Below are 12,914 nucleotides of genomic sequence, written 5' to 3' on the forward strand. Positions count from 1 at the left end.
GCAGCATGTCATTGTCTTAACTTAAGTAATTGCACATGCCCAAGAATATCAAAAGTGCCAGTACTTGAGCATGAGTTTTTAATGGATCAAAGAAATGAAATAAATATGGTTATTGGTCCTTTAGATAAGGAAAAAACTTTTATATTAACCAAAGCATTTGAAAGAAGCACAGAGGGACAGAAGTACTATAATTTTTTTTCGTCTAGTAAAAGCAATCTGGAAGCATCAGTTAGTATCACTTCTGATATAGATGCAGAAATTAATTCTGGTGAGGAGGAGTTTATAAATGACACTCAGAGCAATGTTGATGACAATCATTTGTCAGATTTTTGTGAATTAGCTAGTGAATCTGACAGAAATATGATAAAGTTTCCAACAGTTGCCAGAGAATGTGACAGATATGGTGTATCAGATGTTGCTAGAGCTGCGATTGCTACTGCCACACTTTCAGATTACAGAATTATAAAAAAATATGACAGAAAAGCTATCATAGACCAAACCAAGTTAAGACATCAAAGATAATTGATCAAAACCACATTATCACGCAAAGCAAAGATAAAACTCTTTGTGCATTAACAACTAGCAGTAAAGACATAATTACTGAGGAACATATCACATTGATTAAAGAACCTCATTCAATATTTCTTGGTCATATTTCTCCATCAAGTGCATTATCAAAAAGTATCAAGAATGCTTTTATAGATTTTTTGGATGAAAACAAAATATCACATGATAACGTGTTAGCTATTGGCTCTGATGGAGCTAACATAAATACTGGTGTGAACAATGTTGTAATTAGATTGTTGGAACTGCATTTGGGATATCCAGTTCAATGGTTAGTGTGTATGTTCCATTTTAATGAACTACCATCAAGAAATTTAGTATTGCATTTAGATGGCACCACTTCAGGACCTAACTTTAATTGCATTTAATGGCAACATTGGAAAAGCACTTGCAAACTGTCACGAGTTGCAAGTTGTCAATTTTAATGTCAGACAGAATAACTTACCGAATGTTCTACATGAGATTGTGACAAATAATATTAGCAAAGATCAACAGTATCTTTATAACATGTGCAAGGCAATAGATATAGGTGAGGTGAAAGAAAGCCTAAAAAAAAGCCTGGCCCATTGGTTCATTCTCAATGGATGACAACAGCAAATCGAATCCTTCATTTGTATGTTGTGAGCACTCCTCCATCTACTGAGCTTATAATACTTACTGATTACATTCTTCGAGTTTATGCACCGGTCTGGTTCTTCATAAAACTGGAGCCTCAATGTTACATGGGGGAAAAACACTTGTGGCACTTAATTCAATGGGTGATTTTCAATGCCATTTACAAAATGTAGAAAGACATGTTCAATTGGTTACAAAAGCAGCCGTATATATATATACATATATATATACAGTAGGCAAAAAAATAAATGGCACAAGTATTTTTTTTAAGTTTCTTTTTTTTAACTTATCTGTTTTCTAATGTTTTTTTAAAACTATAAAAAAATGTAAATGTACATCAAAGAGTACTACTATTATGAAAATTTTTATATGTATTTGCGCATGATTTTAAAAACAATAAAAGCACACAGGTTTTATATTGGGAGCAAAAAAATGAATGGCACAAAAACTTTATTTAGTATTTTTTTTGAATTTTTGTGGGAAATTTATAGCAACATGCGCATAGTAAAACAACATTGGATGATTTCTCAAAGAAACTTAGTTGTGGATTTGGTAAATAGTGGCAAGACCTGCAGAGAAGTTAATAAACAGACTGGAATCCCTTTTCAAACTGGCAGCAACATTATAAAAAAGCATAATTTGAATGGTACAACTGATATATCAGGAAGAGGCCATAAAAGAAAAACATCTGCTGCTATTGATAGATACATTATTTTAAAAGTAAAGAAAAACAGATTTGAAGCTGCTCAAAAGTTTGCAGACAAAGTTAAAAATGACCCCAAAATCATGATTTCAGCTCAAACTATCCGAAATAGAATTAGAGAGCAAGGATTTCATGGTAGAGTATGTTGCAAAAAACCCTATTTGACTCTAAGACATATGAAACAAAGATTATTATTTGCAAAAAAGTATGCGGACAAGACTATCGATTACAGGAAGAAAGTAATTTGGAGTGATGAATCTAAACTTAACCTGATCTCTTCGGATGGACAGCAAAAAGTCTGGCGAAAACAAGGTGAGACATACAAATTGAGTTGCATGAAAGGAACAGTAAAACACAGTGGTGGAAATATCATGGTGTGGATATCAATGGCTTAGCAAGGAGCTGGCAAAATGACTTTCATTGAATCAACTATGAATGCCAGTTTGTATATAGTCATTTTAAAGCAAAATTTGAAACCCTTTGCTCGTAAATTTAGATTTGCAAACAACTTTGTCTTTCAACAGGACAATGACCCAAAACATACTGCCATAGCAACAAAGAAATTTTTTCAAAAAAATAATATTAATGTAATGGAATGGCCTGCCCAGTCCCCCAACCTTAATCCGATTGAGCATTTGTGGTACATTCTAGAACGGAAAATTGGAGATCGAGCTTACAGAAGACAAAATTATCTAAAAGCTGCAATAGTTGAAGCATGGGAGAAAATCACCCCAGAAGAAACCAATCTCTTGTGGAAGAAACAAATCTCTTGTGGAATCGATGCCTCGACGTCTGCAAGCAGTTTTTCTGGCAAAGGGTGGCCCTACTAAATATTGATACACTAAATTTTTTGTCTAAATACTAATTTTTTTGTCTAATTTTGGAATTTTTCTTATTTGTGCCATTATTTTTTTTGAGAGAAAACATTTGATCAATATAGGTACAGTTGATTTTTATACGTCATATAAACTTATATTTGACAATTTTTGAATAGAATGCTTCAATATAATGCTATTTTCAAATAATTCATAGCTTTTTTCCTTAAAAACAAAAATTAACTACCATTTTTTAATCATTTTATACAAATTTTTTCAAAAAAAAAGTTTGTGCCATTTACTTTTTTGCTTAGTGTATATATATATATATATATATATATATATATATATATATATATATATATATATATATACATATATATATATACATATATATATACATATATATATACATATATATATACATATATATATACATATATTTATATATATATATACATATATATATATATATATATATATATATATATATATATATATATATATATATATATATATATATATATATATATATATATACATATATAACAAATTGAATTTTTGCCAAATGTAGTTATAAAAACAACATTTAAGCAAGGAATTGATAAAAATTGACTTTTAAATGTATTTGTTTAATGATTTTGTACAATCTTTTGTTTTAAAATTGTTTTACTTGACCTTCCAGACACACAAAAACACTGTGAGTGACACAAATAAATATAACCATTTGACTGCCAACAATACAAAATGAGGCAGTGGTCAAGAAAGAGTATCTGTAACTCTAGGCAAATGGTCAAGGTCTTCATGTTTTGATATAAAAGAAAATATTGGAAATAAAAGATTGGATAAGCCTATAACCACTGTTCTCATTCAAAAGGTCATCGTCATGCCCAGAGTTTTAATCAAAATGAGTACTTTTTTTTCACACAGAGGATGCTGATAGTATAAATTAATTTTTCTGATTTGTTGTGTGTTCTTCCACAACAACTCACCTTTTTTATTATTATCACTAATATTATTATTAGGCAATCTGTCATTGTTGCTTTTAAAAATTACTCTTAGCAAATTAAACTTCCCAATTTTTGCTCATCCAATGGAATTATCTGTAAATAAACTTCAAAGTTATGAAGAAGTTTTTTAGTGTTGTTTTAATGAGCCAGTTTAGTTTTCTTAATTTTCAAATAGTGTCACACAACATGTTAAATCTGTTTTTGATTAAGCTTCAATACACAAAAGTAACGCTTTGGTATTTTCCATTTATAAACTGGTAACAGAGTTGACTAGTTTATAAATTGATACCATGATAGTTATTGCAATATTATATCTTTCAGGTTCGATAAGAAAAAAGTTTAAAAATTCAAAAACTTAAAAAAATACTCATTAATATCATTTGAATTTGTCATTTGAACGAACATCATCAATAAAAATACTGAACTTTAGTAAGCTAAAAAAAAAATGGTTGCAATTCTGCAAATTTGTATTGAAATTATTAAATTTAATTCTAGTTTTTAGTTAATTCAGTAAATTTATTTATATCTATATCTATATCTATCTATCTATCTATCTATCTATCTATCTATATCTATCTATCTATCTATCTATCTATATCTATCTATCTATCTATATATATATATATATATATATATATATATATATATATATATATATATATATATATATATATATCTATATCTATATCTATATCTATATTTATATGTATATATATTTTAAAACAATTTAGTTAAAGAATGTTTAGAATTAATTTCTAAACTTTGCTCTTTTTTAATTTTTATAAAATTAGGCAACACTCTTTTACGTAAGGTGGCAACTAGGCAACTAGGCAACTAGGCAACTTGGCAAAAACGGGAAAATTTCAAAAAACTGGTTTTCATTTATTTTTAAATTGTAAAATTGGATACCGGTTATTTATTTTTATTATTTTTTAATTATTAGTTAATTTTTTATTAATTTTGTTATAGTAGTAGTAGTAGTATATATTTGTTACAACAGGCTTTTTTCTCTAAAAATCCATGTTGACTATTTGATAAAAGATTGTTTGGTTTTAGATGCTGCATGATTGCCTTTTTAACTAATTTCTCCATTATTTTACACGGAATCGAGGTGAGGGATATTGATCAGTAATTTGATGGGTCGATTCTGGAGCCCTTCTTAAATAAAGGTGTTGCATTTGCTTTGGACCATGAGCTTGGAATTTCACCATTGTCAAATGACTTTTGAAAGATGAGAGTAAGTGGAGAAGACATTGTGGTAGAACAAAAGCGTAAAACGTGAGGACTGACATTATCTACACCAAGTGATTTAGATATATCTAGTGCTGAGAGTTCTATTAGAGTGGCCAGAGTATCGAAAGATATGCTATTAAGGATTGTGTTAGTTCTACGATCAAAATGGGGAAGATTGTCATTGGATGACTCTTTGCTGAAAACTGATTGAAATTGATTGTTAAGTGAGTTGGCTATTGTAATTTTGTCAGAGCTAATGATCTCACTGGAACTGGTGATTCGCATAGATGAGATCTGATTTATTACAGAGCGTTTACTATTTATGTATGAAAACAGTCTTTTAGGGTTACGCTTATCATTGGCAAGGGCAATTTCAAAGGATTTCAGAGAAGAACAACTTAATTTTTTAACAAACTTTCTAGTTTCTCTATATTCCCCAACCCGGGGTGTGATTTTCCATTTTGAACTGATGTTATGAGCCCAGAGTGATTTTTTAAGACGAATAAGAGATAATAGTTCTTTTGTCATCCATGGTTGTTTTTTGGAGGATGGTTTGTTCAGCATACGAGGGATGAATTGAAGACAACATTCATTGTATTTGTTGAGCCAAAGTTGGTAACATTGTTCTACGTTTAAGTCTTTAAAAATAGATAACCAGTCAACCTTATTGAATTCTTTGTTGATTTTTTCATAGTTACCAAGCTTGTATATATATTTAGAGCTGTTGAAATGTGATAATTTTATGCTGGAATCCAGTTTGTAATGCCAGGTGATAGAGCAATGATACTGATTAGACAAACCGAGTGGAGGACAGATGTTGATTTCGCTAGCACGATATGGAGATTCACATATGATGAGATCAAGAGTGTTTGTCATAGGGCAATTAGCAGGTTTGAAAGTAGGGACAGTGACAATTTGGTGAAGATGACAATCTTGATAAAGAGAGACAAATGAGGAACTGAGACCAATTTTACAAAAGGAAATAACTGAATTGGAAGTCCAAGTAATCTCTGGGAAATTGAAGTCACCGGCAATGATGATACCATTGTATTTTTTAGTCAATATTAAAGTTTTGGCATGGAAAATAGCACTTGAAATCTCTGAGAAGGCTTCAATAACAGAGTATAGAGGTCTATAAATGCAGCCTAGGAGCTGAGTTTCATTCAGAAGCTTTAGTTCAACCCATAATTGTTCTGAATAGTAAAATCTTTGTGTAGTAGGGATTCCTCTATTTGGTTTGAGATGATTTTACTGTTTGTGTATATAGCTACACCTCCTCCAATTTGGTTGCGACGGTCTGAATGATAGAGATTGTAGTTCTGAAGAGAGGGAGTTGATTGGTCATTGAACCATGTCTGGGTGATAAAAATAATGTCGAAACAGTTGTTTTCTGCAAGTAAGGACAGTTCGGTGAGTTTTATTGGATTGAGGGAGGTTGCATTGGTGTAGAAGCACAAAAGATGAGATAATTTGATGGAAGAGCTGGCCTTGTTAAAGAATGTTGAACTAGTGAGATGTTGAGAGCGACTGAATGGCTTCAGCAGCTGATTTTCATTTGAGGAATGGGTTCCTCAAATGAAAATCAGCTTCCATTGATGTTGAATGTTTTGGATATGTCAATGCATTTGATTTTTTCGCTGCGGATGACAAATCGAAAGGGTTTGTCAAGTAAATCTTTTGCCAATATTTCTGCATTTTTTGTAGTACGCTTTTTGTTTAAGTTGTTGAATGTTTCTTGTTCGAGAGGTGTACGATCTGGACGAATGTAGACAGATTTTAATTCGTCTATTGAGGCAAGCCGCTTTGCATTAGATAAGAGATCATTGCGGTGCTCATTCAAGTCAAACTCAATGATGATCAATTCATTTGGTTCAGCTGCTATTGTAGTTAAACTGGTGGTATTGTTGATCTTTATTGTGAAATGCCCAACAACTTTAAAAACAACATTATAGTTAAGTTTTTTGAGCAAACTTTGAACTGAAATTAGCCTCTGTTTATTGTCAGAGGATTTTGGAAGACCTGCAACTATAGCTCTTTTTGATTTCAATTCTACAATTTTGGCATTTTCGTTGATTGCTGTGATAATTGCTTTATTGGCTTCTGAACCGTGCTTGACTGCACTTGCCCAGTTAAGAGTTGTGGTCAAGCTCGAAGATGCTGACTTTGGCTGTTAAAAAAGATTTGCTTTTAGAGTAATATTTTCAGTTTCAAGAGCAGATACGCGGGTGAGAAGTATGCTGACTGTGGCTATTAGTTTTGATATTGTACCATCAAGCTTTTGAGAAGCAGCTGAATGGTTACCTTGACCTAGGCCTGGCCAGCTGGCTGCTAGAGCTGCAAGTTGGTTGGTTGAGTAAGGTGTGGTCATTATAACCAATGATTTATAAATTGCTCAATCTGATATTTTATATTTGATAAGAGGGCTACCACTCTGAATAACGGTGGATTACCTCTTGGTCGAGAACTTTTTGAACTTTCTATTCTTATTACACAGGGACTTATTACACAGGGACAAAAAAGTTTCAGTATGTGTTTTTTTCTGTGTATAAAAGCAATTATTTATTATTGCCGTATCACATGTAACTTACAGGATTGACATACTGGAATTAGATCTGTAAACTAAAAGAATGTTTTTCATACTTAAGAAAGTTTTTCATACTTGTAATAATAAATTTAATTTTTTTCATTAATTATTAAACATTAATTTTTATCAATGTACAGTAACATTTACATCTTTTTTTATTCATTATTAATTTAGTTCGATTCTAATGAACTTGGATCATTTTTTTTTAATACAAATACTTCAAGTTGGTGTTACTTGACTTTCCCGGGTTTGATTATTTTAAGTATTTTACAATTTAAATATTGTTGAAAGATTCTGTCATTATGAAGTTTGTAAATAATTGGTAAAAAAATATTGAAATAAACAAAATTAAATGCAATATCAAAGTGGTTTTTTAAAAACTATATATATTTTCACAATATTTGTGCTTTCCATGTTACTTGTTAGCTTTTCAAAACAAGAAATCTTTGAACTATTTATCTCTTTAGAAATGTATAGTATAACCGGTTTATTTTACAAAAAAAATGGTTTTCGGTTTAGAGAAAACTGAACAAAAAACCAGTTGACCGGTTGCGGTTTCCACAGGTTACCAAGCCCTAGTAACAACAAACTTTTAATGATCGTTTATTTAGGAAACATATTTTTTTATGTACTTTTTTACTGTTGCCATATCTGGGGTGGATCTTCTAATGGTGCCCTTTCTCTTTTAGACAAGGTGCAAAAATGCATTGTAAACATAGTTGGACCTGCTCTTGCAGCCAACCTCCAACAATTATCACACCGTCATAATATTGCTTCTCTTTCTCTTTTCTACAAATACTATAATGGGCACTGCTCTAAAGAGCTAGCGTCTTTTGTGCCATCTACTAAAATTCATTCTCGTGTTACTTGTCATTCAATTAAGTCTCATCCTTTTTCTGTGACTGTTCCTAAGTGCTCCAAAAACGCTTATTCGTCTAGTTTTTTTCCTCGAACATCAGTTCTTTGGAATTCGCTTCCTTCATCTTGCTTTCCTGATTCATATAATTTGCAATCTTTTAAGTCATCCGTCAATCATTATCTTGCTCTACAATCTTCATCTTTTCTCTTTCAGTAACTTCCAACTTTAATTAGTGGCTGCTTGCAGCCTTGTTGGAAGCGAAGATGTTTAAAAAATAAATAAATAAATAAACTTATGTTTTATTTAATGAATTTCTATTAAAATTAAAGTTAGTTCAATCATTTTTTAAATAAAAAATCGAATATTTTTTTATAATCATTTCATGCTATGCGTAGTTTTGCAAAGTTTAAAGACTTTGAAATAATTCTTCTTAGTAGGATGAACAAAAGAAATAAATGAAGTGGGGTGACTTTGAACAATTTTGGAATAACTTTGAAATCGACAAGGAAGATTTAGTGAAGAATAATAACTTCAAATTCTTTCAAGTATTAGTCAAAACAAATGCATAGAAAAAATGTACTTTTTTATTTTTGGTTCGTATAACAAATATGTAGGAATGCTAAAATAAATTAGTAGTAAGTAGAAACGTTCAAAGTAAGCTCACGTAATAAAACGCACCCTATTTTGCAGTATTCATTTAACAACTTTATATTTTACTAAAGTCCATCACTTTGTTATACTATAATGTATATTATAAAGTAATATATAAGGGGCATATTACATTCTGAGTGAATAATAATTTTTGTATTTCGCAAACTAAAAGCAAGATTATATTGCATCCAACTATTTGAAAGCAAACTTTTATGGTTAAACTAAAAAGGTGAAAATAATTTATGGAGAGTAAGCAAAACTGCTTCATAATACCACTGATGGTGTTTAGTGAGTGGGCTTTATAATTTTAAATGTTTGTGTTCTGTATGATCTTGTTGTGCGGTGTTGGTTCATCCCTAATTCACTTTATATATTTGTATGTTTGTAATCTATATGAAGCTTTAGTGCAGTGCTGGTTCACGCTCAAGTCACTTTAAAAAAATCTACATTTGTGCTTTGTTTGAACTTCTGGCATGATGCTTATCTACATGTAATTGTGTTGACATAAAAGAAACAAGAAAAAATTACCAAAAAACACAATACAATGTTATTTAAATATTAAAAAAACTTGTACATTTGCATTTAGACTCCTTTAAAGGGATCCCAAAGTGCGGAGACAAGTTGTGTTTACTTTAAAGAGAATGATAAAAAAAAATGTTTGGGCCGATTTTTTTTTAAGTAAAACAAAATAATAAATGTATACCAACAAAAACAAACTTTGTTGTTTTACTCAAAGCTCGTTGTCTCCACAGTAGCAGTTCTCTCAGTCTTTAAAATATACGCCGCAATCTACAGACTTTATAATTTATTCAAGCGTGTTTAATTCCATAGAGTTATAGTAAATGATATCATTGTAGAATTTCGATAAGAAATCTAAAAAATTTTTTGTTAGCAAATTATAGATTTTTTTTTTCATTACAGATTATTGAAGAATTTGTTTAGTTACTTATCATTAAGTAAAAGTTTTTTTTTTAATCATAAATTACTATAGAATTTTTTTAGTTATTTCAAATTATTATTTTTTTGTTATTTTTACAAAGTTCACATTAAAAATGATAATAAAATATTTCAGACATTTTAAGCTTGTTTATTGCTGTAAATTAATTTTGTGTTATATTTATTGTTATTAAATTATTATTATCTGTATAAAGGTTCTGTTAAAAAAATTATTTTGTATTTTTTAACCTTATAGAAGTTTAATTAACAGCATTTAGGGATTGTTCGTATGCTTGGGTGGGGGAGAGGGGGTCTGCAAAGAGCGTATATGAAATGGAGGGCAGTGGGTCAATTATAAAAGTACTGAGACACTAATATAAAAAAAATATCATAAAATGTTGGGTATGTAGGTTAAGAGTGTAGATAGTTTTAGGGAGATGGAGGGTACTCAAAAAAACTATAGCAAAAGGTGGAAGGGTGGGGGGGGGGGAGAAAGGGTTGAAATTCAGGCATACATACATTATGGACGACCCTTTATTTGCTGAACTTTTCATCGGGTTACACATATACTCGAAATACTTATTTAATCAAGCAAGATATATTTAATAAAATTTATTCTATAAAACATGTATTGCTCATTTTATTTAATTTAAATAAGTTAAATAATTACTGTTAAAGATTGCAAAAAAAGTGTAGTATTATCGAGTCACTTTTGAAATCGAAATCATTTAACGAAAAACCTTTCATTGTCAATTTTGCTAGTTTTTGACAAGAGAAATGTAAAATACTTCCCAAATACAACATATAAATTAGGAAATATTAAATATGTTTTTTAACGCGCGCTTTAACACAATAACAATTTTAATCGCCATCTGTCTTGGATTATTGCCATAAAACATTATTTATTGCTTTACTTAATAAAAAGCTGTCTGTTTCGTGCTCTGTTATGCATTGATGATCTTAAAAAAAAAAAAATATTTTTTACTCTACATAGTCATTATGTACAAAAAAGTTAATGGTGTTATTATTACTATTATTAATACTGCGCACATCAGTTTATATTTTAAAGAATGTTACTTAATTTGTAATACCTGATTTTCTATTACTTATTTTCTTTATTTCAACGCAACAAAGACATTCTTTTTCAAGTGGCATAGTTTTACAATATCCATATTTACACCATTGTTCAGCGCCAACACTTAAACGGCTTAACTTTGATGTTTTAGCAATATCAAAATTCAAACTTTCATAGCTGATACGATTTTCAACTATTTCGTTTCTTTAATCCATACAGATTTTTTTGTCTTTTTTTTAAGAAGTTCGAATTGGTATGGAGTTGCCGACATTTTAATCGTTTAGTTATCAAAATCCAAATGCAAAATACAAAATTACCTTAACATTTATATGCAAATCATCAAAATTTATCAATTTTCACTAAATTGACATACTTAATGATATTTTCTAACTATAAATTAAAGAATTTGTCTATTATCTCTAATTAATGATGTTGTTTACCAAAATTATTTATTAATTAAAAATTTAAAAACTTGTAAAATGTCACTTTGATAGGAGAACAAAAACGTTATAGCAATAAACAGCTTAGATAAACTAAAAAAATGTTCACATTATTTACATAAAAAAAAAAAAGATTCAGAATATATAATAAGGTGATCAACGACTTTTTCATATATTTATTTTATTTAAGAGTGTAATATAAAAATCTTTATTTTATTTGGTTCTAGTGCTCTATAAAAAAATATTCTTATGTTTAACTTCCTATAAAATTTATAGGAAAGTCATACAATTGATAATAAACGCTATTTTAAAAAACAAATAAAACAATAACAAATAATATTTATTAAAAAAAAAAAATTCTACAATGACGTCATTTACTAAAAGTCTTTGGAATTAAACGCGCTTAAATAAATTATTAAGTCTGTAGATTGCAGCGTATATTTTAAAGACTCTGAGAGAATTGCTACTGTGGAGACGGCGAGCTTCGAGTAAAACAACAAAGTTTGTTTTTGTTGGTATACATTTATTATTTTGTTTTACTTAAAAAAATTCTGCCAAAACATTTTTTTTTTTTTATCATTCTCTTTAAAATAAACACAACTTGCCTCGGCACTTTAGAATCTGTAGTTCCTGTATGTTAATTATTAGTTTGATTAACTTTAATGATTGTTAATAAAATTTCACTTGAAACACAGTTGTTACTCAATGTAGCTAAGGTACTTTTCAAGAAGTTGTTGTTCGTTGCTTTTAATTTTAAACAATCAAGATATGTCTGTCAAATAGCTGGTCTTCAAGGTAAATTATTAGGTTGTTTACAGAGAAACACCAAAGATTTTACTGTGAATTGCAAGCAATCTTTTAAGATTTATTTAAAACTTTAAATGCCTATTAGGATTTTACATAATTTAATATAAAATGATTGCAAAATATAGCTATGGAATCCTGGTCTTAAATATGGAATCCTAACTTTAGCTTTAATTTTCAGAGCTTTGAAATCTCAAGTTCTTGAATGCTACTTTGAAGTGAGAATTTGCTCATTGCAGGAATTATTTTAACTATTGTAAAGACTATTAAACATTAAAACAAGAAAATTGAAGAAAAAAAGCATTAACTACCAGCGTACAATTTTTTTTTGTTTAACTTTACTTATTAGGAGCCATTTTAGAAAACTTATGGTTATACACACTTTGTAAAAATTCTAGCTCTTTTTATAATCACTTCCAAATTATAGGTGATTGTTAATTTTAATTAAAACAATTTGAAGCATACCAACTGAGCAAAACCACAAAGATGTCCAAAAAAAGACTTTATAAGTGTTAAATTCTGTACAAACATAAAGAAAACTTGGCATAATTTTTTTAAAACAAAGTTATATTAAACAAAAATAAAACTTTATTTCATTTCATTTAAAAACTAAATTTTAAATTGT

At 29.3% G+C, this 12,914-nt stretch overlaps 1 protein-coding gene across 1 annotated transcript in view; it reads right to left on the reverse strand.

The window, feature by feature from the left end:
* Positions 1-12,914, reverse strand: part of LOC136079669 (von Willebrand factor D and EGF domain-containing protein-like) — an 88,579-nt gene that overhangs the window by 26,239 nt on the left and 49,426 nt on the right. The gene's annotated exons all lie outside the window — the stretch shown is intronic.

Source organism: Hydra vulgaris, chromosome 04 (genome assembly GCF_038396675.1).
Source record: "Hydra vulgaris chromosome 04, alternate assembly HydraT2T_AEP".
Classification (NCBI taxonomy): Eukaryota; Metazoa; Cnidaria; class Hydrozoa; order Anthoathecata; family Hydridae; genus Hydra; species Hydra vulgaris.